Genomic DNA, 26,268 nt, shown 5'->3' on the forward strand with positions numbered 1-26,268 from the left:
TCCTTTCCCTGTGGGCCCTGGACCCTGCCCGGCTCCAGAGTGCTTCTGGGTCCCATTCTGAGACACTCACTAGCTCCCTCTGCACCACACCCCGGGAAAAGCTCTGATCATCCAGGGTCTGCACCACACCCCGGGATAAGCTCTGATCGTCCAGGGTCTGCACCACACCCCGGGATAAGCTCTGATCATCCAGGGTCTGCACCACACCCCGGGATAAGCTCTGATCGTCCAGGGTCTGCACCACACCCCGGGATAAGCTCTGATCATCCAGGGTCTGCACTACACCCCGGGATAAGCTCTGATCGTCCAGGGTCTGCACTACACCCCGGGATAAGCTCTGATCGTCCAGGGTCTGCACTACACCCCGGGATAAGCTCTGATCATCCAGGGTCTGCACCACACCCCGGGATAAGCTCTGATCGTCCAGGGTCTGCACCACACCCCGGGAAAAGCTCTGATCGTCCAGGGTCTGCACTACACCCCGGGATAAGCTCTGATCGTCCAGGGTCTGCACCACACCCCGGGATAAGCTCTGATCGTCCAGGGCCTTATCTGAATGCTATCTCCAGGCAGCCCCACCTCTCTGCCCGTTCCAAGTCGGGACCCTGGCCCGTTTCTGTAACAGTTCCCAGCCCTGTCACAGTTCCCCATGTGGCCTGGCCTTGTGGGACCCCCAGACCCCCCTCTTCTCAACCCCAGCTCATAGACAAATGGGATAGTCTGGGTTTTAGCCTTTTAAAAACTACCCTTTTATGATTCTGAGGATTGAAAGAACTATGGCCTTCAGTTTGCTAGGCAAGTTCTGTACCACTGCGCTGCACCCCAAACCCCAGTTTTAGATTTTATTCATAATCCTTATTGGATCCAATTCTTTCTCCCCTCTCTCTCTTTTTGATTTTTCCCTTCCTCCTATCCTCCATTTTCTTTCTTTTCATTTTTTTCTCTTTCTTCTTCCATTTCTCTTCCTCCCTTTACTTCCTTTCTTGGTTTTCATTTTTATTAGTTTTAAATTTTCATAAAATTTACATTGTGGGTTAGGTATACCTCCTATCCCCATGCCCCCCCCCCACACCTCTCTTTTTCTGCCCCCACCAGCTTCCTGGTTGTAGCGTTTCCTCTCCACGCAGTAGCTGGCATTCTTAGGTACAGAAAAGATCTTCCCTTTTCTTTCTTCCCTCTTGTGTCATGGACTGCCCCCCCCATCAGAATCTCTATAGTATCCTTATCCTTTCTGATGTTAAATTTCCCAGATCTGGCCGGAAGCCTCCTTGAGGTTGGTTCCTGTGTCCTTTGTCTCCCAGTCCAGGATGCTCCAGGTACAATTGTGCTGTCACTACTTCAAGTCAGCTGCTTTACAGGGAAGCACCTCGTTCTGTCTCCTCTGTCTCCTTGTAGGCTAAGGCTAGGGAAGACACTTACTCTCTTCCCTCCTCCTTTTCGTGTGTGTGTGTGTGTGTGTGTGTGTGTGTGTGTGTGTGTGTGTGTGTAAGAGAGAGATTTATTTTGTGTGTGTACATTTATATGTATGTATGTATACCCCTTATACATATGGATGTTTAGCCTGCACATGTACCACATTTGTGCAGCGCTCTCGGAGGATGTCAGATGCCCTGGAACTGGAGTTACAGATGATTGTTAGCTGCCATGTGGGTGCTGGGAACTAGACTCAAGTCCTCTGGAAGAGCTGTCAGTGCTCTTAACTGCTGAGCCATCTCTCCAGCCCCCTAATTTGTGCTCTGGTATATGCACCTGACAAAATCAAATTATTACTCTATGTTAGAAGAGCCTAATGGAAATCTTTACCTAGAAACTGTATGATTGTGTAACAGGAGAGTGAGTTAAGTTTTGCTTAAGTGTGATGATGCCTGCCTGTTGCCAAAGCCCCTTCCTCTTCTCTTGTCTTAGAGAGACCAACTGCCACAGTCCTCTGCTCCAAGGTCGTATTGTGGAACCTGTTCCTTAAGAGAGAAATGTTCTAAGGACTACCTGCAAATGTCCCGTAAACTTCTTCACTATGGTGGCTACCTCCCTGGTGATCAGGGGACTCAAAGACCACTCTCAGATGATCATGCAGACAGGGGTTATGGCACTGCTATCCAACCTGTAAAGGCTGTAAGGAATTGTGTGCTGTGGCCTTCTCAGAGTCGTAGCATGGGTCCTGCCCACATGTTAATTGTCCTGCCCTCCTTCCCAACAAATGCATAAAGAGGAGTCCTCTTATCTCTCCCAGTGCATGTGTGATTCTTTGGTGTTGGATTTCCATGACATGTGCACGTGTGTGAGTGTGTGAGTGTGTGAGTGTGTGTGTGTGTGTGTGTGTGTGCATGCATGTGTGAGTGTGCTTATCTATGCAAGTGTGGAGGGCACTAGGTGTTATCATCTATTGCTTTCTACCTTATCTTTTAAAAATTATTTTAAGTTGCATGTGTATGTGTCTTTGTGTGGTTGTATGTACATGGGTACAGGCCCATGGAGGCCAGAAGAGGGTAGCTGATGCCTTAGAGCTCTCCAGATCTCACAACAGGTGGTTGTGAGCTGCCCAATGTGGGTGCTGGGAATTGAACTCAGGTCTTCTGCAAGAACAGCAATCGCTCCTAACCCAGAAGCCATCTCTTCACCTTATTTTTTGAGACAAGGTCCCTCGCTGAACCTGGAGCTTGCCATCAACTAGGGCAGTGGTTCTCAACCGTTCTAATGCTGTGACCCTTTAACACAGCTCCTCATGTTATGGCGACCCCCAACCATAAAATTATTTTTGTTGCTGCTCCATAACTGTAATTTTGCTACTGTTATAAATTGTAATGTGGCTCTCTGTGTTTTCTGATGGTCTTAGGTGACCCTTGTGAAAGAGTCATCCGACCCCCAGGTTGAGAACCGCTGTGCTAGGGTTATAGACACACACGATCACACCAGCTTCTACATCAGTTTTGGGGACCCCTGCTCAAATCCTCGTGTCTGTGCGGAAAGCACCATCCCCAGTGGGCTGTCTCCCCAGCTCCTCTCTGTGTCTTCTCTGCTCTGATTTAACTTAACGAGGCACATCGGCTGCAGGGCCCACATTGACCATGAAGGGAGGAGAAGGCAGACTTTCAAAGTCATCCCTAGGCTGCTCAGGTCTATCCCAGGGAAAGCTAGCTCCCGGGGGCTCAGGGTTCAGCTCCGCACAGTCGGAGCTCAGCCCCCTCGAGAACTTGTGACTATAGGCTTTCCTGAGCGTTTTTTTTGCTGCCACTGTGTTTTGGAACCTTCGAGAAGGTGAGTCAGATGAACTAGGTGGGGGACACAAGTTCCTGGTGGCCAAGGTCAGGAGGAAGAAGACTCCAGGGGACAGGTTTCTATAGAAACCTCACTCTCCTCTGGGATATGTAGTTGAGATGAGGCAGGGGATCTGACCTTGGGCCTGAGTGGAACCCTCCCTCCCCGGAACAACAAAACTGCTTTGACCCTCCTTCTCCTCGCTAACGGGCCAAACAGAACCATAAATTCCGATTAGGGAAAGATGCTGGTTGGCAATGACATTCCAAAAAGTTTGTGATTAGTGAACTGTAAAAGCTAACATGACATGCTCATAATTGGGATGTATTTACTGCGTGAGAAAAAAAAAAACAACCCACCATGTTGCCATTGGGGCAAAGTGACTTTGAGGGAACTTTCTCAAGGGGATGGACACAAGCTTCCCTCTTTTGCTTAGCAAACAGCAATATTTATTGACGGTGCTGTTTAAATGGTAGCTATGGGGGTTGGGAAGCTGTGACTCCTTGTCAAAGCTGCTTTACGGTGTCGTAGTTTCCAGGTGGTTAAGGAGCCCCGATCATTTGCGGCATTATCCCAGGTGATTTATGAACCCTCAAAGAGCCTACTCCATTTCGATGTTCAGGCATTTTTTTTTTTTTTTTTTTTTTTTTAAACAACAAACCTTATTCCAATATGATCAATAGAGGTTTCTCCTCCTGGTCTGGGAGGGGAGTGCCGTGTGGGTTTATAGCAAAATCAATATGAGGATAAATGGTCAGGCAAATGAGTCCCTTGTCAGGGTGGAGAAAGGCTGGTGAGGCCTGGGCCAGGCAGGAGGGGCCCGGCTAGAGGCTTGCTTTGTGGCTGCCCTGTCACTGACTTCCTCAGAGGGCCATCAGGGCAGAGCAGACGGTCGGGGGGGGTGGGGGGGGGGTGGGGGGTGGGGAGGCTCAGCCACACTTTTTAATATGACAATATCCCCTAACAGTTGGATATGTATTTTCTCTTCTTTCTCTCCTCCCTTTCCCCCTCCCCTCTCCTCCCCTCCCCTCTCCTCTTACACTAGCACAGGATGGCCTGGAACTCACTTTGTAAAACACGCTGGCTTCAAACTCATGTCAGTTTCCTGTGTCTGCCTCCCGAATGCAGAATGCAGGGATTCTAGGTGTGAGCTATCACTCACTCACACCCCTCCCTCACCCTGTGACACTTCCTCCCTCACCCTGCCACCTTTCTTTTGAAACACAGTCTAGATTTTTTTTTTTTTCTTTTGAGACAGGGTTTCTCTGTGTAGCTCTGTCTGTTCTGGAACTCACAGAGATCTGCCTGCCTCTGCCTCCAGAGGGCTAAGATTAAAAGTGTGCACCACCATGCCTGGTCCAGATTCTAGATTCTTTTTGGAAACAGAGTTTTTCCGTGAAACAGTCCTAGCTGTCCTGGAACTCCCTCTGTAGACCAGGCTGGCCTTGAACTCACAGAGATCCACCTGCCTCTGCCTCCCAAGTTAAATCACCACCCAGCAGAGTCTAGATTCTTGCATAGCCAAGATGGTCTCAAACTCATGATCTTTTGGCCTCAGCTTCCTAAGTACTTGAATTGCATGTGTGCTCCATGGTGTCTGGCTGAATGCGTGTTTCCTAATGTTGGTGCAAAGACACAATTCTCAAGTCAAAGGAGGTAAGATACAGTTTATTCTGGAGCCAAATATGAGTGACCAAGGCCTGGTAAGACTTCAGTGGGAATCTAGTAGAGTCATTGTATCTAGGGTAAACATTAGAATGTAACAGTTGCTTCTCACTGTGTCTAGGGTAACAGTTGAATGTTTTAGTGTTTGTTGAAGGTACCTAGATCTTGAAGAAATCATAGTAGAGAACAGTGACTGTTTTCTATGATTTATAGAGTTCTTTTTCTGAGGAAGTTTTCCATCATTGCTGACTTTGGTCACAAGCCTATCTATCCAGGCACACTTGGAGCATCTTGAGTTATTGGTACTGAAAACATTACACAATAAGAACTAAGGCTGTGGGCTGTGATGATTTCCTTCAGAGAACACAGAGAACAGATCCAAGGGGCTTTGGTGTGAGGAACTTGTACCCCAAACACAACCTTTGTTACACTTAGTATGCTTCTGGATGGAGGTTCGAGGTTCAGCTTTGGTATGAGGGACTTGTATCCCAAACACAAGTTTTGTGTACACTCAATAAATATGCTTCTGACCGGAGGTTCGAGGTTCAGTTCACAGAAACTGTCCCTCCCTGCTGTCACATTCTGGAGTGACACTTCTCTTTTGACTGTCCTGTGCCACACATGAAACCCTGACATAGGACAGATTTCCCTCACTCCAAACTCCGTGTTTCAACATTGAAATAGTTTCATAAAGTTTTTATATAATAAGAATAAGGAGTCTTAAGTCAAGACATTTTTAATTTTTTACTTACTTATTTATTTGGGTTTTCAAGATGGGGTTTCTCTGTGTAGCCCTAGCTGTCCTGGAATTTGCTCTGCAGGTCAGGCTGGCTTCGAACTCACAGAGATCTGTCTGCCTCTGCCTCCCAAGTGCTGGGATTTAAGGCATGCACCACCACTGCCTGAATTGCCCAAAATATTTAAACACACATTTCAGGGGGCTGGTGAGAAAGCTCAGTGGGTAAAGGTGCCAGCTGTCAAGGTGGACAACCTGAGTTCGAATCCCTGGGTGGATGGAGAGAACTTTCCTAAGCTGACCTCTGACCTCCACATATGTGTTGTGGTATACAGCCCCATCGACACAATAAATACACATACACTAGTAAATTAAAAAACACATTGTGGACATCCCACTACTTTATCCCTATTTCATTATGCACCTGTGAAAATAAGATAATACTCATATACAATCACAGGGCCATGATTGTACATAACAGTTTCCTGACACTGTCTAATTCCCTGTCCAACATCCCTAAACATGTCTTTATAGTCTTTTCAGTCAGCGTCTGATCAGGGACCCATTGCTGCCCTTGCTTGTCATCCATGACCTTCCAAGGAGCCCAGTGACCTGGGTCAGTGGCTTCTGCACTCTAGGGGATGACGGTGGTTGGCTGCAGGGCTGAGGAGATAATTGCTCATTATGGACAACCAGCACAATTGACTCATCATAACACACAGGGCTCAGCCCTGGTAATTTATGGGCCCCAATCATGGGCACTTACATCTCTTAAGTGCTTTCCATGGTTAGTTGGGTACACCAGGGTTACCTCCAGCAGAGCATGAGGAGAGGAGGGGCCGCTCAAGGGCACTGGGCTGGGGCAGGCTGAGCGTGTTCTGGGCCCTGTGCCCAGCTCCTGACAGCAAGCAAAAGCTCCTGGACCCCTCTCCAAGGGCAGAAGCTGAAGGCCAGATGGAGACGGGACCCGGGCACTGGGTCCAGCCTTCCTGTACCTGATTGAAAACAGCCTCTTCCCTGTTGGAGGAGTCCAGGAGCAAACAGTTTCTCACTGATAGGATACCAAAAATGGTGTCAGGTCAGTTTAAACACATTAAGGAAGTTGTGCTCTGGCCTCTGAGGTGGTTCGGCAAGTAACGATTGCCCTAAGCCTGATGACCTGAGTTCGAAACCAGGGTCTCACATGGCAGGAAGGGAGAACTGATTCTCACAAGTTGTCCTCTGATTTCCACACTTGTGCACTAGCATGTACATGCATGTGCATGCATATGTACAGATATGGTCACACACACACTAAATATAATAAAATATTTAAAAAATGTTTTATTCAATGTCCAATAAATCCTTCCCTAGAATAGATAATTCTTTGCCTTATGAATCATTTTTTCCTTAGTAGCTGGCATATAAAAAGCAATTAATAAATGTTGCCTGGCAGTTATTGTCATCTATATTATTTATTTTTTTTGAGGTAGGGACTCATGCAGCTCAGGCTGGCCTTGATGTATCCAAGAATGACTTTACTTCCTCAATTCTGAGATTATAGGCATGTGCCACCACACCTGCTTTATGTGGTGGTGGGATGGGAACCCAGGGTTTTGTACATGTTAGGTAGGAACTCTACCAACTGAGCCATATCCTAGCCCCATGCACTATTGATTTATTAACCAGACAAAGCCGTATCAAATTTAATGAACTCCTATCTAGACTACTAAAGCCTAGAGCAAGGCCTTGTGATGCAGTGCTGACAAGCTTGGGCTCCTGGTGGGCTGGGGAGGTCAGGCAGAACTGGGTTGTGTGGTGCTTAGGGGAGGGATCTGGGGCTGGCCCAGGCATTAGCCACCACACAGCTCCAGAAAAGTCTCGAGCTTATCTTGTCCAAAGTCCATTCAACACTGGAGTGTCTAAGACCAGCTCAGAACCAAGGCTTGGTCATGTTAATCTCCGTTAGCCTGTTTCCTTGTCTATCAGTTGAGCATATTAATGCTTGCTCCAGCGTGGTCAGGGTGGCATGGAGGTCAGACGACAGGACTTTGCCCAGGTCGGGCATGGGGTTTGCTAAGGATTCTCTTTGTAGTGCCAGCCTGAGGTCTAAACCTCCCCAGAGCAGAGCTGATGAGATGGCCTAGTGGGCTAAGGAGCTTGCTGCAAACGCTCTCATGCACTGAGCCATATCCCAAGTGCCCCCACCCCCGCCCTGGTACATTACATCTTATTTGTTGATAAGTTGTGGCTACAGTGGGAAAAATCTTTGCAATATTTTTATTCTCTGGGAATTTCAAATAATATATTTTCACCAGCTTTACCCCAACTGGTCCCTTTAACACCTCCCAGGTCCACCCCTACCTCCCTACCCCCAACTCATGTCCTCTTTTTAAAAAGCATATATATGTATATGAAAATACATATTTAATGTTTTTACAAATATATATAAAATGGCCCACTGACTCTAGTTTGTTGTGTCTATGTCCTGGGTGTTGCACCATCCACTGGAACGTGGTCAACATCACAGGACCCACACCTTGAAGAAAACCAAGTCTCCCTCCCCTAGAAGCCATAAACTGTTCACAGCTCTGCAGTTAGGGGTGGGAACTCATGGGTACCTTCCCCTTCCATGCCTGAATACTCAATGGCTTGATCATGCGCAGATTTTGTGTAAGCATCCACACCACAGGTGCTATGAGTCCATGTGTCATAAGCGCATGGCAGTGGTCCTGTCATGTCCAGAAGACACGGTTTCAGTCTGGTCCTTTCTGACCTCTGGCTCTTAGAATCTTTCTATCCTCTCTTCTGCAGTGGTACCCGAGCCTTAGGGAGGGAACGGGATCTAGAGGTCCCATCTGTGGCTCAGTACAGTGGGAGAATTTAATGGTGGAAGACAGGGGAGGCATGCTTGGTGGAGCATCAGTCTAGGAAATGACTGTTTGCTCCGAGGTACCCCCAAGCAATAAGGGAATAAGGTGGAGGAGGTAGTTCTAGGAGTTTCTTTTGAGCTGATGGATGGTCTGTGGTCCCGGCCAGTGAGGAGCTAGAGAGCATGTTCCCTGGTAGACCTGGATTTCCAGGTTGGAACTGTGGAGAAGGGAGATGGGGGCATGTGCTGGAGGCGTATTGACCGGAGCTGTGGGAACGTCACCCTTTGAAATAAGCAGTGAAGGGAGGGCTATGCTTATCTGCTCTCATGAAGCCTTCTGCTCTTAGCACACCTTTCCCCGAGTGTCCCTCCGAGGTGCTCAGCTGGTGCCGTCTCTGTAACCACTCCTTGAGTGTCCTGCCTCCGTGAGAAGCTTTCTTCAGTTAAAGCCGACGGAGGACGGCTCTACCCACTTACTGTCTCCAACCAGCAGCTCACAGTGATGTTTGCTTTGCCATCTTATGGGTCTCAGCCATCTTTGTGATAGGTATAGGAGTAGCAGAGTCCTTGTTCCCAGCTGCGTGGGGCATGTGCGGCGGGTGTTCTCAAGCACCAGATGTTTTAAGTGCCTCTGGCTGCAGGTTGCTTTGCTGGGGAAGAGGGTCTTCAAGGTACCCTTGGCTGCTGCTCTTCAGAACTTCTCCCAGTTGTCTGTGTGAAGCCAGGCCGATTGCCTGCCCAATGAGATGAAACAGGCATCTAGGTTTACAGGCACATCTCAAACCCTGTGGGTAAGACTTCCAGTTTCTCCCAAAGGGTTCAGTGTTGGAGCTGTCGAGACACTGACATGTCTTTGAATACTGATGCCCAGTGTCCCTGCAGGAGGACTTAGAGCAGCACCCTCCCAATCACAAGTGACAGCAGACAGACCATCGCTGTGTCTCGTTATCTTCTGCCTTCATTTACATAGGCTTTCTGCAAAGTGCTTTATAATCATTTCATTAGTCACGCATTTGCTTAATTGCATAAGCTTCAATTTGCTTAGAAAAGTCAGATTTTTTAAATTTCAGTTTCCATGGCCACAGGTTTTAATTCAGAGAACTTTTTATTCCCCCTACAGGTTGGAAACTCTTGGGAGTTTTGCTGGCCCTGTCTCATCAGCAGTGCCTGATTCTGGAGTCCAGAGTGAGAGGCAAAATTGAAAGTGACTGCAATGGGAGCTGGTGACGAAGGGCAGTGGTAGAATGTTTGCCTAGCAAGCATGAGGTCTCTCTCTCTCTCTCTCTCTCTCTCTCTCTCTCTCTCTCACACACACACACACACAGGCACATGTACACAAGTAGTTGTCATGTGGCCCTGGGTTTGATTCCCCGGCACACACACACACACACACACACACACACACACAGACACAGACACAGGCACATGTACACAAGTAGTTGTCATGTGGCCCTGGTTTGATTCCCCAGCACACACACACACACACACACACACACACACACACACACACACACACAGTGGTTGTCATGTGGCCTAATTCAAACGTGTAATTTAAAGTAGCAGAGAAATTCTGATTGTGATCTGGAGGTAGGAAGAGGGCCGAGTGCCCGCCCATCACAGCTGCTAGATAGGACTTGGTGGCTGAAGATACACAACCCCATGGCACTGATGCTTACAGCTCTATTGATTTTGTGTGAGACAGGCTGTGATGCAGCAGCGGCATTGCACAAAGGAGCTGCCACTGCAGCATGGTCTGGGAAGACTGCTCTGGATTGAGAGGTGTCTCCTGTGGGAAAGGCCATTCACCTGTTCTTTCTCTCCTGGTTTAATGGCATGCATGTGGGATTCTCGGATAGGAGTTCTGACTGGGAGTCTTGGCAAGGGCTTCCTAGATTGTGCTGGTCAGTGGTAGATTCTTACCATAGCACCAGCCTGATGGTGCTGCCTTTTGAAGGCCTTTCTGAGGCCAGATGCCAATCATCCATCTCACTGTTATCAATAAATGATGCTTTTGAGCTGGTACAGACTGCCAGAAATGCCTCAGACCTGTGATTGCAAAGCAATACTATTTACCACGAAGCTTCCTGCTGTGGCCAGGCCCCAGCGGTGTGCAGATCCACCTATTAGACCAATAACACAGCCCAGACCAACTCTAGGCCGGCTGGAATGAACTTTACAGCTCAAATGGGGAATGTAAGTGTGAATCTGGGGGGACTCCTGGGGAGCTTTGGGGCTCAGCCAATGGGGCATAGGGCTCCCTACTTTAACCACAGTCCTATTCCACAGTAGCCCAGGCCCCAGCCTACCCTAATTTCCTGTCCATTCTTTACCTTACTCCAAATTGATTTGACTACAGCTTTACTCAGATGTAGCTACCTACTGCTTTCTTTCTTTTCCTTAAAAAATATATTATTAATTAATTAATTAATTAATTATTTTTGTGTGTGTGTGTAGGTCAAAGGCCAACTTGCTAAAGTTGGTTTTCATCTTTTATAATATGGGACCCAGGGATTGAATTCGGGTCGTCAGGGTTGGCGGCAAGCATCTTTCCCTGCTGAGCCATCTTGCCAGTCCCTTTCTTTCTTTTTCATTTTAAAACACTATGTTTTGCGCCTTAATCTTGTTTATTGTTGTTGGTCCCACCAGAGTATAGGAGCCAAAAGGCAGAGGTTTATTTATTTACTTACTTATTTTGAGAAAGGGTCTCGTGTGACCCGAGCTGGCCTTGCCAAGGATGACTTTGAAATCTGGATTTCCCCCACCTCCACGTGCTGGGATTACGGTGTGTCCTGGGGCTTTAATGAGCCTGTTGTCATCCCTGGCCATTTCATACATGCCGAGGATGTGTTCCTTCCTCAACTCTCTCTCATCCTTCTCCTTCCTGACGCCTTTAGCGTCACCACCTTGTCCCTCCTTCCAGAGCCACTCTCCACGAGGAAATGTCACTTCCTCCTGGATACCCACCCACATGCTGCTTCCTTCAGCTCAAACCCTTTGTCACAGCATCTCATAAACGTCCCCAGACTCACCTCTGCTCCCATATGGTTATTTCAGTTACCACCTGCCTATTGGACTGTGGTACCTTGAAGGATTCTCTGACCACTCCATGGTCACCACCACCAGTGCCAGACGTTGGGCTACATCCTCCATGTGAATGACCCCATTTGATTTCTCAGCCTCCCCCGGAGGCAGGAACATGGCTACCTCCACTTTATACAGGGTGAAATGGAGGCTCAAAGAGGCTAGGAAAGTTATGTGGCATCACCGAGTTAGGAAGAGGTGAAGCAAGAATCTGGCTGAGGTCCTGTTCTGAAAACCTGTGGTCTTGACCATTCCTGTTCTGCCTGCCTTCCTTGTCTTAGGGTTTCTGTTGCTGTGAAGAGACACCATGACCATGGCAACTCTTATAAAGGAAAACGTTTAATTGGAGCTGGCTTACAGTTCATAGGTTTAGTTTATCATCATCATGGTGGGAAGCATGGCATCACACAGGCAGACATGGTGCTGGAGAGGAACTGAGAGTTCTACATGCAGATTGGCAGGCAGCAGGAAGAGAGAATAAGCCACTGGTCCTGGCTTGAGCTTCTGAAACCTTAAAGCCTACCCCCTTAGTGACACACTTCCTCCAACAAGGCCACACTCCTAATAGTGCAGCTCCTTTGGGGGCCGTTTTCATTCAAGCCACCACACTCCCCTGCCAGCTTGTTTAACTTTGCATATGCTGTCGTGTTAAGGGACATGTCACTTCCCATATGTCTGGCTCTCCACTCTTCCTAGCTTCTTGACTCACCTCTTGTTGTTCCTGACAGAGACAAAGTGAACATAATGTATACGGTCTGCTTTTTAATCTTTTCCTTTTTTATTTTGAGACAGGGCACCATATAGCTCAGGCTGGCCTCAAACTCACAAGGTAGCTGAGGGTGGACTTGAACTTCTGATCATCCTTTCTCTGATTCCCAAGTGTTGGGGTTATGGGTATGGGCCACCATGCCAGGACCTTCATGGATGCTAGGCAAGCACTCTACCCAGTGAGCTACATCCCCAGCCCTCCCCCCTTATTAATCTGTGGGTTCTGCATCCGTGGATTTAATCAACCACAGCTTGGAAATTCCTAGGGGAGAAATACACCTGTACTGAACTTGTGGCAGCTCCTGTCTTGTCAGTATTCCCCACGCAGCGCGGTATGACAGCTCTGTGCACAGCATTTACATTGTGTTAGGCATTGTAAGTCATCAGACTGATTTCAAGTACCCGGAGGATGAGCAGAGGCTATGTACAAACACTACGCCGTTCTGTAGAAGGGACCTGAGTGTCTGAGGATTTTGGTATCTGTGGAGGTGTCCTGGATTCTGTCCCCTGAGGGTGCTGAGGGATGGCTGCCCCTACTGGTATCTTCAATCAGGAGTCCTTGGACAGCATGTACTGGTGACTGCCCTCCAGGTCCCCTGAGTGATCGCAAGGCAGACCATGAAGAAATCAGTTTTCCTCAGATTTATTTTTTGTTTTTTAAATGCTGTGTGTGTGGAAGCCAGAGAAAATCCTCTGCATCATCCTCAGGTGTCATTCACCTTCTCAGGGTCACTTATTAGTCTGGAATTCACCAAGTAAGCTATGCTGGCTGTTCAGCAAGCCCTGGAAATACCCAGTGTAGGATTCTAAGTATAATCCACCAAGACTGGCTTTCAAAAACATGGGTTCTGGGGAATCAAAGTCAGGTATCCAAACCTACAAGGCAAGCATTTTAATGACTGAGCTATCACCCCAGATTTCTAATTTTTGTGTGTGTATGATATTTATGTATTTAATATGTGTGTTTGTGAGGAAACTAGATGATAACTTGCGGGGATGGGTCCTCTCCTTCTACCACATGGGTCCCAGAGATTGACCTCAGGTCCTCAGGTTCGGTGGCAAGTCCCTTCACCTGCTGAGCCATCTTTCTGGCCCCTTGTCCTCATATTTGAATCATGGTCCCTAATTCAGCTTATTTAGACCTTAGGGTGACCTTTGTCACCTTGTCTGCCTTGTCAGTTGATTCGGTGTCAGGTAGAGAAGAAAGCTTCTTGCCTGCCACCTGGGGGAGGGCAAGTGAAGTGTTTCTCAACTTGAACTGAAGTGGGAGAGGACAGTGAGGAGTCAGGAGGGGAAGGCAGATCAGGCTTTTCGAACATGATGGAGATGTTTTCAGCACATAACAGAGTCCAGGGGTCTGTAGAGATGGTTCTGAGGTTGAGTACTGCCCTTGCAGAGGATGGGATGCCATCTTCTGGCCTCTCTGGGTACTGCACTTACATGCACTCTATACACACACACACACACACACACACACACACACACACACACACACACACACGACACAACAAACCAAAAACTAAAGCAATTCCCCAGAACCGTGGGACCCAAGGAGCAGCTGTAATGATGTCTCAGGCCATGACTCTGGGCCTGGTAACTGCTCCGGAGGCTTAATGAGGTTGGGGTTGAGGAAAGAGGCCCCTGGAGCTTCTGTGCCGGCAGATACTGTGGGCACCGGTCCGACTGACCTGGCTTCCAACTGCTTGGCACACTGCAGGTGGCTCTGTGGCTGGTCTGCTAAGTGCATGAAGTACGATGGCCTCTCTGGAGAAGTGGGAGGATTTTGGGGTGTGTGTGTGTGTGTGTGTGTGTGTGTGTGTACCCTGCACCTGTTCAAACTGATACTCTGACATCTCCATCTTCCAAGTGGTCCCCTCACTAACTGTCTCTTAACAGCTCCAACATACGGGGCAGTTTGTAGCATTTGCTTCTGGCTTCTGACTTTCTGTGGGTGGTAGTATTGTCCCCATCCCAGAGAGCAGGACCATGAGCCCATCTACCTGCTGAGCTCTGGTAGAGTCACATGGTATCTGGGTCAGGTAGTCCAACGTATGACTGTGTGGTGCTTTGAAAGAAAATGACTCCCAATGGGAGTGGCATTATAAGGTATGGCTTTGTTGGAGTAGGTGTGGCCTTGTTGGAGGAGGTGTGTCACTGTGGGGGTGGGCTTTGAGGTCTCCTTTGCTCAAGCTATGCTCAGTGAGGTACACAGAGTTTACTTCCTGTTGCCTGTGGATCAAGAGATAGAACTCTCAGCTACCTCTCCAGCACCATGTCTGCCTGTGTGCTGCCATGTCTCATCATGGTAATGGACTAAACCTCTGAAACTGTAAGCCACCCCAATTAAATGTTTTCCTTTCTAAGAGTTGCCGAGGTCATGGTGTCTCTTCACAGCAGTCGAAACCCTAACTAAGACAGACTGCTACCCTGCAAGAGCATGGCTGTCAGTGAAGGACTGTGTGGCCACTCTCCGGCTAGCATTAGCTGCTGGGCCCAGACCCAAGGACAGATTAGTCTAGCCACTGCTTCTGGGATGTTGCAGAGAGAAGAGCACAGAAATGCAGAAATGCTACCTCTCCATCTTGGATGTATCCCACTAAGAGTACTGGATGATTTTTAATTGAACTAGTGCCTGTTTGCAAAGTGGCTTTGGGTAGCCCCTCAGCAAACCCTTGCCCTCCTCTTCTGTACTGAGGTCAGGGGCTCCTTCCTAGACCCCATAGGTCATCCCCACAGTGTTGTTTGCAGGAGAACTGCAAGTTGCTCTGAGGGCTAGGACAGCTGCCTTAGACCCATCTTAGGCTATCACTGTCTGCAGTGAGGCAGGTGTCCGGGGCCATGTCACAGTCAAGTCTCCAGACTAGGAGTTCCATTATGGAAACAACAGCAGCAACAGCAACAACAACAACAAAACCCTAAGTGGTGGTGGGGATGTGGCTCAGTTGGTAGAGTCCTTGCATAACATGCATGAAGCCCTGGGTTCAACTTCCAGCACCACATGAATTGGGCATGGTAGTATATGCTTGCAATTCTCTACATCACCACTAGGAGGTGGAGGCAGGAGAAGTAGGATTTCAAGGTGATCCTTGACTACATAGGGAGTTTGAGGCCAGTCTGGGATACATGAGACTTTGTCTAGACACAGATACATGCATGCATGCATGCATGAATGAATGGATGGATGAGTAAATGAATGAAAATATAAATAAAGACAGGCAGGCAGGCAAACCAAAGTGCCACTGTTGTGACTTGAAAGCAAGCAGGGTACCACCCAGTTCTGCCGGCAACACCACCTAGCACTTCTCTTTCCTAAGTTGGGAATCTGAGACCCAGAGGGCACCAAGAGCCCCTTGCAAGGCTTTCTGTGTAGAGATCAGGTTCAGGTTGCTGGAATGTGGGGGCTTCTTTCTCCATGGCTGTGAGAGGTAAAGGAGCTGGGTTTTGGGAACCGGGGTATGTTCCAGCCTGAAGCTGGCTGTCTCTCTGCTCATGGGAATGATCCTGCTGGGGAGGATCACTAAAGGCTTCTGTTCCTTTCCTACTGAAGACCAGTGTTTGCTGGTCCCTGGTCCTCCAACTGTCACTGTGTGAGCTTTGCTGCTTGGTGGGTTAGTCCTGTCCCGCTTGCCTGCTGACCTGGGAGAGGAGGTCAGGAACGATTGGTCTCAGCCCCACAGGGTGCCCTGGATCTATCAGGTCATACACTTGTTGCTGAGACAGATAGTCCTTGACGTCCAGATGACTTAGCTCACCTCAAACCCAACAGGGGTGACCCTGGTCAGGCAGCTCTCCTCCAAGCAGTGACCCAGGGTCCTTCCATGTCATGACATAGCTCAGAACTCCCATGATCTGCAGTCACTAAGGCAGTGATTCTCAACCTTCCTAATGCTGTGGCCCTTTAATACCGTTCCTTGTGTTGTGACCCAAACACATTATTTTTGTTGTTGCTTCATAACTGTAATTTTGACACTGTTATGAATCGTAATGTAAATATCTATGTTTTCCAATGGTCTTAGCTGACCCCTGTGAAAGGGTCACTTGACCCACTAAGGGGTCACAACCCACAGGCTGAGAACCACCACATTGGATCATCTCCCTTCCAGCCATCATGGAAATGTCCTCTGGGGTACATCTCTGGGGAAGGTTTATATGGGCTGGGCTTGCAAGGGGCCCCCACCACTGTGGTCAAATCCTGTTTTAGTAATTGTTGTATTGCTGGGTCCAAATCCCATTTATGGGCTGGGAAACAGCTCACTGGGTGAAGAGCTTGCCGCATAAGTATAAACTTGAACGAGACGACCTGAGTGTGAATTCCCAGGACTCACGTAAAGCCGGCTGTGGAGGTGCATATCTGTAATCCCAGCTGCCCTGAGAACATGGGAGGCAGGGATAGGAGAATCTTCAGAAGCTCATGGCCCAGCTAGTCTGTGTACACAGCCCAGTGGAAAATAACAGCGATCTTACCTACTTCAAACAAGATGAAAGATGGGGAGCGACACCCAAGGTTGACCTCTGACCTCTACCAGCCTGCCATAGCACGTATGTGCCTGCATACACATATACATGCACACACATTGACACACACACACACACACACCACCCTTCTTAAGGAAGGACGAGTTTCTGCTGACTAAGATTTGAGAGTCCAGTCCCTCATGTTGGGCACGTCAGAGGAGGCTGGACTGTGAGGCAGGCAGCCGGTCACGTCGTGTCCACCGTCAGGAAGCAGGAAGCGGCAGGCATTCAGATTGCTTTCTCCTCTTTATCTAGCCAGGAACCCCAGCCTGTGGCATGGTGCTGCCACGTTTAGGATGAGTCTGTCGTCCTCAGCTAAACCTCTCTAGAAACGACTTGAAGCGTGTCTCTTAGGCGACCCTAAACACAGTCCAGTTTAGTCCACAATAAAGAGTAAACCATTGGAGAGAATTCACGCTTGTGACCACACCTATCTCCAGGGGCTCCTGGGAAATGTTGGAAGTGGTGGATGTGGGTTGAGAACTGAGGCCTTCCTACGCGTTTGCGTCTTCTCCTTCACCCACGTGGTAGTGAAGGGCCAGTGGGCGGGGCTACTTCTATCTTACACAGTACGATGCCCCCAGGTCTGATTTGGCCGTGTGGGATGGACCAGCTGCAGCCTCAGAATGCCTGTGTGTCACCTGTCCCTCCTTAGGCTGTCTCTTGGACGCCATGTACTTCTTTCCGAAAGCCCTAGTGTCTCTGTAAAATGAGGAACTCTAAATAGTGAACCAGGAAAAGGGATGAGTTCTTGGCTTGATGCTCCGGGGGCCCTTGGGTGAGGCCTCCCTCTTCCCTCTTCACAGCCTCTCATCCCTTATGAGGGCAGGCTGCTTCTTGGAATCATTAGGGGAGAAGACCAAGGTAGCGGGGTGGGGGGGGGGGTGGGGGTGGATGAGCTGTGGAGGAGAAGGAAGGAGGGAGACATGGAACCACAGCTGGATAGCCCCTCTTACAGGCCGTGATTCCTAGGCCTGAGCGTGGCTGGGTACCTGCGGTGCAGGCCACCCACCTTGATGGTCTGTCTGATTTTCTAGTACCACATTCTGAGGCCCAGGGGATCTTGGTACATCAGTGCCATTCGATCCAGAGCTTCTTTCCTTCCGTTAAAAATAAGGTTCATAAATTGAGGCCACACCCTAGGGGACAGAAGTGTTATGAGCTTATCACCTGACAGTGTTCAAACCCAGTTATAAAAATACACAGCTCCTCCCCGCCGGGGAGCCGGTGACCTACTTTATGCCTCATGGATTTGACAGCGGTTCAGCCAGGGCGAGCGTCCAGGCCTCTTTCTGTTTTCCTGTTCTTGACCACCGAGGGTTCTGGCTGATTGCTTGTAAAGTTGGTAGCCTCACGAGTGTCTTTTCTGGGCTCCAGCTGCAGCCTGCCTGGCTGCTGGTTCTCACAGCTGGACTCCTTGCCCACGGCTTCCCTGGGTACCCGAGTGGAGACTTCTTGAGTTTCTTCCTGTCTCCATCGCCAGAGGGAAGGTCTCCTGGAGTGAGACCCTTCTAGAGGTTGGTGTCTGCTCTATTACTGTGCTTAGAACTGAGAGCCTGGTGGGATGGAGTTCCATTGTGGTTATCCTTATCCCTCATCTACAGTCGTTTCCAAAGCCTCTGCCCTGTTTACAGCCAAAAGACAGAGACACATGCACTCAGTTCTCCCTCACTCAGTGCAGGAATGTGGACTAAGCATGTGCCATGAGCCATCTGTGACATCTGATTCCATGCCACCTGAGCAGATCTAAATCTATGGTGGTGGTGGATGCTAAGAGAGAGGCACCCAGAGGCACAGTGTGGAGGTCAGGCCTAGTCACTGAACATAGGAAGAAGGCTTCTCAGAGGAGGTGATGAGGGAGGAGGTGATGAGGGAGCTGAGATCTGATGAATGTGTAGCACGAATCATATCCTGGAACTCACTCTGTAGCCCAGGCTGGCCTCGAACTCACAGAGATCCACCTGCCTCTGCCTCCCAAGTGCTGGGATTAAAGGCATGTGCCACTGCCGCTCATGTAGCACGAATCTGAAAAGGTCTTATTAATAAAAACAAATCTGGAGCCAGGTATTGGGGTGAATGCCGGAAGATCAGAGAAACAGAACAGGCCATAGCCACCTCACCTTGCCAATTCCTCAGCTGATCCTGTTTCCTCAGACTGGATGCCTCTCAGCTAAACTGTGCTGCTCAAAAGCCTAAAAGCTTAATCAGCTCTAGTTCCTGGTCTTCACATCTTATATACCTTCCTGCTTTCTGCCATCACTTCCTGGGATTAAAGGTGTGGCTGTTTCCAGTGTGGCTTTAAACTCACAGAGATCCGGATGGATCTCTGCCTCCCAAGTGATAGGATTAAAGGCGTGTGTGCCACCATTTTCTGGCCTCTATGTCTATCTGTCTGTTCTGTTCTCTGACCCCAAATAAGTTTATTAGGGTGCACAATATTTTGGGGAACACAATGTCACCACAAAGATGAGTAGGTTTGCAAGGGCTGCTGGGAAATGCCACCCATCCATAGTTGCAGTTAGTTTGGACTAGAATTTTCAAGGGGCCATGTCTCTGACTATTTATTCCTTTCCCATTCCTCTCTGTTAGCTTTGGAGTCCCGTGGGTGTGCCACAGACCTTGCCAGGATGAGTTCAAAAACAGTTCATTTCCAGTAGGCCTCCTAAACACTCGTGGGTTCTGCCATTGTTGTGGGCTCAAACCATCCTTCAAAGTCACCTGCCTGGCTGGGGTTGGAAGAACTGACAGGTGTACACGCTCTGCTTTGCAGTCACTTTGGTGGCAAATGCCTTTACTTGCTGCTACCATTTGACATGGATTTCAGACATGCTCTTGATATCATTTTGTGTGTGTGTTATATGTGCGCATTTGCATAGGTGTCTTCTTTAATCATCCCTCTTTCTTTCCTCCTTTCTTATTTATTATTATTTTATGTATATGTGTTTTGCCTGAATGTCTGTCCGTGTGCCCTGTGTGTACCTAGTGTCTGTGGAGGCAAGAAGAGGGTGTTGAATCCCTTAGAGCTGGAGTTACAGATGGTTGTGAGCCACTATGTGGATGCTGGGAATCCAACTTGGGTCCTCTGGAAGAGCAGTCAGTGCTTTTAACAGCTAAGCCCTTCCTCCTGCTTCCTTCCTTCCTTCCTTCCTTCCTTCCTTCCTTCCTTCCTTCCTTCCTTCCTTCCTTCCTTCCTTCTTTTCTTTTTTAATTTTTGAGACAAGATCTCACACTGAACTTGAAGCTTGTTGATTTGGGTACACTGGCTATCCAGCCAACTCCATCCTTCAGTTTCTGCCTCAGTTTAGGGCTTACAGACAGATGCTCTTTATGTGGATTCTGAGCTCTGGATTCAGGCCCCATGATCAAGTAATAGCACTTTACCCACCATGCTGTCCCCTCAGTCTCCTTGACATTTTTTTGTTTGCTTGTTTTTTTGAGACAGAGTTTCTGATGTAGCTCTGGCTGTCCTGGAACTTGCTTCATAGACCAGGCTGGCCTCAAACTCAAGAGATCCACCTGCCTCTGCCTCCTGAGTTCTAGGATTAAAGGTGTGTACCACCACTGCCTGGCATTTTTTTTTTTTTAAAGATAGAATGAGCACAGAGATTATTTACCAGCCTTGGGAGGGAGGTGCCTTCATAGCTGAGCTATTGAGACCTTGGGAGGGAGGTGCCTTCATAGCTGAGCTATTGAGAAGCAAGCTGACCTGAGCATGGCTGTCCCTCCTTCCTGTCTGTGGCCTCCTGTGGATGGAGACGTCTCCCTTACTGGGGGGAAGGGTGGCCAGATTGTGTGTCTCATGTGTTCTCTGTGGCTCCAGGTGGCCAGTAGGCTCATAGCTGGTGAGACCTTTAGAAGTGGTTCCAGACATTCTAAGTGACAGTAACGATTATGTCACTCCAAACAACACAGAGCATTCCCATCCTCTGAGACCCCCTGGAGGGCCAGCTATCTGACCTGGACGGGTGAGGCCCTCTTCAGCATGAAGGAAGGCCCCAGATGATGACTGCCTCTCTTTCCACAGCTCTGTTCTCTGCCCTCAATCCAGAGGAGCTGCAAGGGCTCCAGCTATACCTGCAAATGCAGCTTCCAGGGGGTTCTAGCAAATTCTTTGCATTATAGCTGGACTGGGCACCGACTAATCATTTGTAAGGCTATGAGTATAGAACCACACAGTCTTCTAAACTGGCCTCTGGAGGCAGAAGGAAGAAGACTTCCCCTTGCCAATTTCCCCCATCTAGGATGCCTGGAAGACCCAGCGCACGAGCTGTAACTTGGCACTAGAGACTGTGGCTAAAGAGAGTATTACTGATATTATAATTGTCTGCTTGCTGTGGGACAATTACAGTATAATTAGGCAAATGAATGAATTGGGCACACTGATTCACCGTGCTACATTGGTACTTACCCAAGAGCCTCTCTGGTTGAGCTCTCATTAGTTCAGTCTACAACGGTCCCCTGACATCAAGGGTCACTAGTCTCATTGGCCAAAGAAGGAAACTCAGGTGAAGTTGGACTAACCAAGTTTATTGCACAGAGCTGCAAAGGGATGTAACACCCTCCAGCCCGTGTGAACCTCCTCTGACGTGGAGAGGGGCAGTAGGGGTTGGTGCTGTGGCTTTAGGTCTGTGTGGTCTCTGGCCCACATAGAGAAAGTGTGTGTGTGTTGTATATATGCTTGTCTGTGTGGGTACCTGTGTCCATAGGCAGGCATGTAGATATATATATGCTTGTGTCTGTGTGGGTACTTGTGTCCACAGGCAGGCATGTGGAAGCCAGAGGAGGACCTGGGATGTCCTGCACCATCACTCTGTTTTGCTGCTTTGAGACAGAGTTGCCCACTAAACCTAGAACTAGGCTGGCATCCAGCAAGCACCAGTAATCCACCTGTCTCTACCTCCCACAGTGCTGAGATCAAAGGCATGTCCTTTATCCTGCTAGACTTTTTGTGCGGGTGCTTGGGGATTTGATCTCTGGTCCTCCCTGGTGCACTCTTAAATACTGCATTATCTCCCCACCCTCCTAATTCTCCCCACTCCGCTACAGATATTCCAGGACAAGAGAAGAATAAGAGAGCAGGGGGGACATGGTGCGGAAACTCTCAGCTAGACACCTGTGGCTCCAAAGGACCGGCAGAAGCACACAGCCAGGTCTTCCTGGCTTTTGGGACATCTAAGAGAGCAGAGGGAGCACTCTTGGCCAGATGAGGAAGGCACGTCTTGAGAACACTGTCCAGGTGGTAGTAGGCAAGGGAAAAAGGTCCCCTAAGGAGACCCGTCCTCAACGAGAGGTCACATTCATGTGTCCCCCAGGCTTCAGGAACCCCTGCTGGGGACTGTGTGATGCCTGTGTGGGAAGGGGCCCTATGGGAGCCAGGCTTTCTCATCAGTGTGCTCCGGGCAGAGTCCTCTTCTCTGTACCCCTCTGCCCTGCCCGATGCATTATTAATGAGGAGACTTCACCTCCAGTTTTTGGGCAGCTAATTTGTTCCTACAATCATGATTTCAAATATCACATGAATAATTCAGAAAATTATTTTACTGTAGTTAGATAAGCCTGTTAGCTGTCACATATCCAAATAAATTAGCTTCTCTATCCCATGGGGCACAGAGGGAGGCCCTGGCCATGCAGCAGGGGCCCAGCACAGGCCACCGTCCCACTCAGGACGTGACCAAGGACCAAGTCTGCCTTGGGGTTGGGGGGGGGTCATGAGTACTGTAATTTGTCATGGAGGAGCTCACTTGCTGCTGGGAATGGGCTGGTCACAAATGGCAATTGGTTTTCTCCCTCTCGAATCTGAATTAGAGGTGAATGTGGCTGCTTGGTAAGGGGCAACAATGACTCCTCCAGCTCACAAATGCAGACAAGTGTCCACCTTACTTGAGAGAGACTCTTGGAGTGACCTCACGCTATGAACTATGTTACCACAGAGAAGTTGCTGATGGGCATTGTAGGTTCAAAGCCAGTGTGTGCTTCATAGCAGGGTCTTGTCTTCAAAACAACTGGGGAGAGCTGAGTCAGTGAAGTGCTTGCCCTGCACGCACTGGGACCTGGGTTCCACCCTGGGCACGGTGACACACACTTGATCTGGGGGCCTGGACACAAGACAACCCCAGGGGCTTGCTGGGCAGCCAGCCAAGATGAACGGGCCAGTTCCAGGTCAGTGAGAGACCCTGCCTCAAAACACAAGGGTTGTCAAGAGGCCTTCGCTTGTAAAAGTGCTTGCCACAGGGGAGTGATGCACTGAGTTTGATCCCTGGAACCGAGTTAAAAGAAGACAGAGCTGGCACCGTGCATCTGTAATTCCAGTACTCCCATGGTGGAAAGGGAGGTAGAGACAGGAGACTTGCCTTGTAAGCTAGCAGGCCACCTATCCTGACACATGTGTCAGGGTAGGAATGACAAGAGAGACCTTGCAAACTGGAGGAAGAGAAATGACACCTGAATGCTGTTCTCTGACATGCTGTGGCATGTGTGCACCTGATCTCTCTCTCTGTGACACACACACACACACACACACACACACACACACACACACACACACACAATTACTAATAAATAAAGCCAAACCAAAAACCAAAGAAGATTGTGTCCTGAGGAACATCTGAAGCTGATTTTTGACTTCCACATGCACTTGCACACATGTTGACTCGTGTGCATGAGTGTGCACACCGCCCCCCCCCCCCACTACCACCACCACCATCACCACCACTACCACCATCGCCAGAACAAGACAATAAGGCTCACTTTGTTCAGTTATAAGCCGGGCATACTATTTCAGGGTCTGCTTCCTGCATGTGCTTCTGGGAGAAGGAAATTGAATGATGGATTGCATTCTACAAATCACAGAGGGCTGTGGAGATGGAAGGATAAGTCTGTGCTGGCCTACCACCCCAGCAAATACCCAAGAAAAGGCAGCCCAGCCTCAGATCACATGATAGGCAGCATGCCCCGGGCTCAGTCTTTTGCCGGCCTCCCCCCGCCACCTTGGTGTGCTATTCCCAGGAGCGGTTCTAGCTGCTTGTGACAATAACTTCTGACCCCTGCTGTAAAATTGGCTCTGACATAAACTTCTGTCTGAGATGCTCCATTGGTGTGGGCAGGAGAATCAAGGTTTCATCAGAGAGCAGCCTTTGACTCACAGACCAGAAGGATGAGAGAGGAAGGTCAGCGGTCACAGCATGTACTTACCCAGGATCCCTGGGAAGAACAGCTCAGTCTCTGAATCCTGCTCCAATGAAAGAGGCCTCATCTACATGTGGATTCTAGCCAGGGCTCAGCTTATGAATGAAGTGAGTGTAGCTGGTAGGGATTTTGGGGCGGTGGTGAGATCAGCAGCTGGGTGTCAGGGGCTGCTCGTAAGATCATGGGGAAATACGGTACTCTATTCGTGGGAACAGATGGAGAGGTGCTTGGGAGGGCAGCCAGGAAGGATAAACCAGTGGCCAGGGCTGTAGACCAAGCTGGAGTGCCAAGCATCATGGGAGTCGGAGAAACTGGTAAGGGCAGCATGGCTCAAGCCCTCAGCTCAGACCTAGGTCCATTCCTGATGCCACCACTTGGCCAGAGGTGTGCCATTCCCAGGCTGTGCCAAAACCCAGAGGTGTTTTCCCAGCTGCGTAGTGAAGGGGAGACACAGTCAGGTCTCCTGGAACTGTGTGCTACTGGTTACACAAGACATGAGGCCCTTGAACAGTAGCCTAGGGCCTAACAGGTAAGGAAGGCTTAATAAATGCTACCCACCGTGCCTACCAGGATCATCAGCGCTGTGCCCAGTAGTGAGATGGTTGTTAATATCCAGAACCTTCTCAGTTGCCCCAGATGGTAGAACTTCCCCTACGAGCCCTGACCAGGTAGGAGTAAGATTCTAAGACAGGATATTCTCCCTGTCTCCATTTTCCTCTGGACCAGACCCACAGGCCCAGCTTACATGTGCCCAGGGATACAGGGAAATGGAGAGCTCCACATCTTTAGGATATTTGGTTACACTGGCTGGGAAATGGTCCACAGACATCCCAGCGGCTTGGCATGTTAGGGCTGGGGGAGGATGTCTCGGGGAGGTGGCTGGAAAGCAGAATGACTTCCTGTGGGGGAAGTCATGGGTGGAATGGGCCAACAGACCTGCCAAGAGGGAGACTCAGCACTTTCCAAGGCCCCTGTGGAAGGAGGAATCTGTGGGGTGCTCAGAAAAGGGGATTGCCGTTCAGGATTCAGGGGTAAGCAGTGCTGCCGAGCAAACCATTTATCAGGATCTTGGCGACAGGTGTTTAAAAGAAAAAAAATATTTGCGTGAGTGTGTTTTTTCAAAATGATTAATATTCAAATTAATGTTGGGGATCCAAATAGCTAAAGTGTAACTAGGCAGAAAACTTCTCTGACAGTTTGTAATTTTCAGTCCGTTTTACATCCACTCCCGCCACCCGAGGGCCCAGAATTTTCTCTGAGTTTCTACTGACTTTTTCTAGAGAGGCAGTAGCTCCTGGGGGCGGGGGATTCAACTCCCAATTCTTGTATGTTGGGAGCACCTGACCATTGAAGACAAGAACTACATCCCTGTGGCTAGCTAGAGACTCGGGATGCCTAACCTTGCTGTGTACCCCCTCACCTATAGCCTCCTGAGATAGAGGTAACCATAGCAATCGCCGCTCCATGTACATTGCTGCATCTCCCTGCTTGCAAACACTCAAACTCCTTTTTCTAAAAATTATTGTAAGGCCCCAAACTGGCTTCCCAACCCTATAACTTCTGTTCTCATCGCTGCAGCTAAGTCAAACCTGGGCTGCAAGGCACCCTTCCACTGGGTGCTGGTCTGGTGGCAACCTGAATGTTCCTCCCCTTACCTGCGGCATGTGTTGCAAAGATTGCTGGGGCCCACTTGTCCTTTAGTCAATATAATCCTGTCTTGTAGTTCAGATTGCTGAGCAGGCAGAGGGGACTACGGCATGGAGGTTACTTTCTCATCTTGGGGTTAGAGCAGACTGTAAGAAACATCCAGTTCAGGGACAGTTTCAGATCTGGAATCCCTTTGACTGAGGAGCTCTCACTGAGCATGTGCCTATGAACCAACATCTAGCCAATTGGTTGTACTGAGCTATCATCCGCTCCATTCTCTCCCAGGCACTGGCATCTTATCCTTGACTTGCTGTTCTTGTTCTAGAATGACTGCTCCCTGAGGAGGTGAAATGTGTTATCATTGTCTGTGTTCCAGCATTTAGCATCTATCTACCTATTCACCAACTCTATCTGTCTACTTATCCATCCATCCATCCATCCATCCATCCATCCATCCATCCATCCACCCATCCATCCCATCCCACCATCCACCCACCCATCCCATCCCATCATCTATCCATCCATCATCCATCCATCCATCCATCCATCCATCCATCCATCCATC

Source organism: Peromyscus maniculatus, chromosome 8, assembly GCF_049852395.1.
Source record: "Peromyscus maniculatus bairdii isolate BWxNUB_F1_BW_parent chromosome 8, HU_Pman_BW_mat_3.1, whole genome shotgun sequence".
Classification (NCBI taxonomy): domain Eukaryota; kingdom Metazoa; phylum Chordata; class Mammalia; order Rodentia; family Cricetidae; genus Peromyscus; species Peromyscus maniculatus.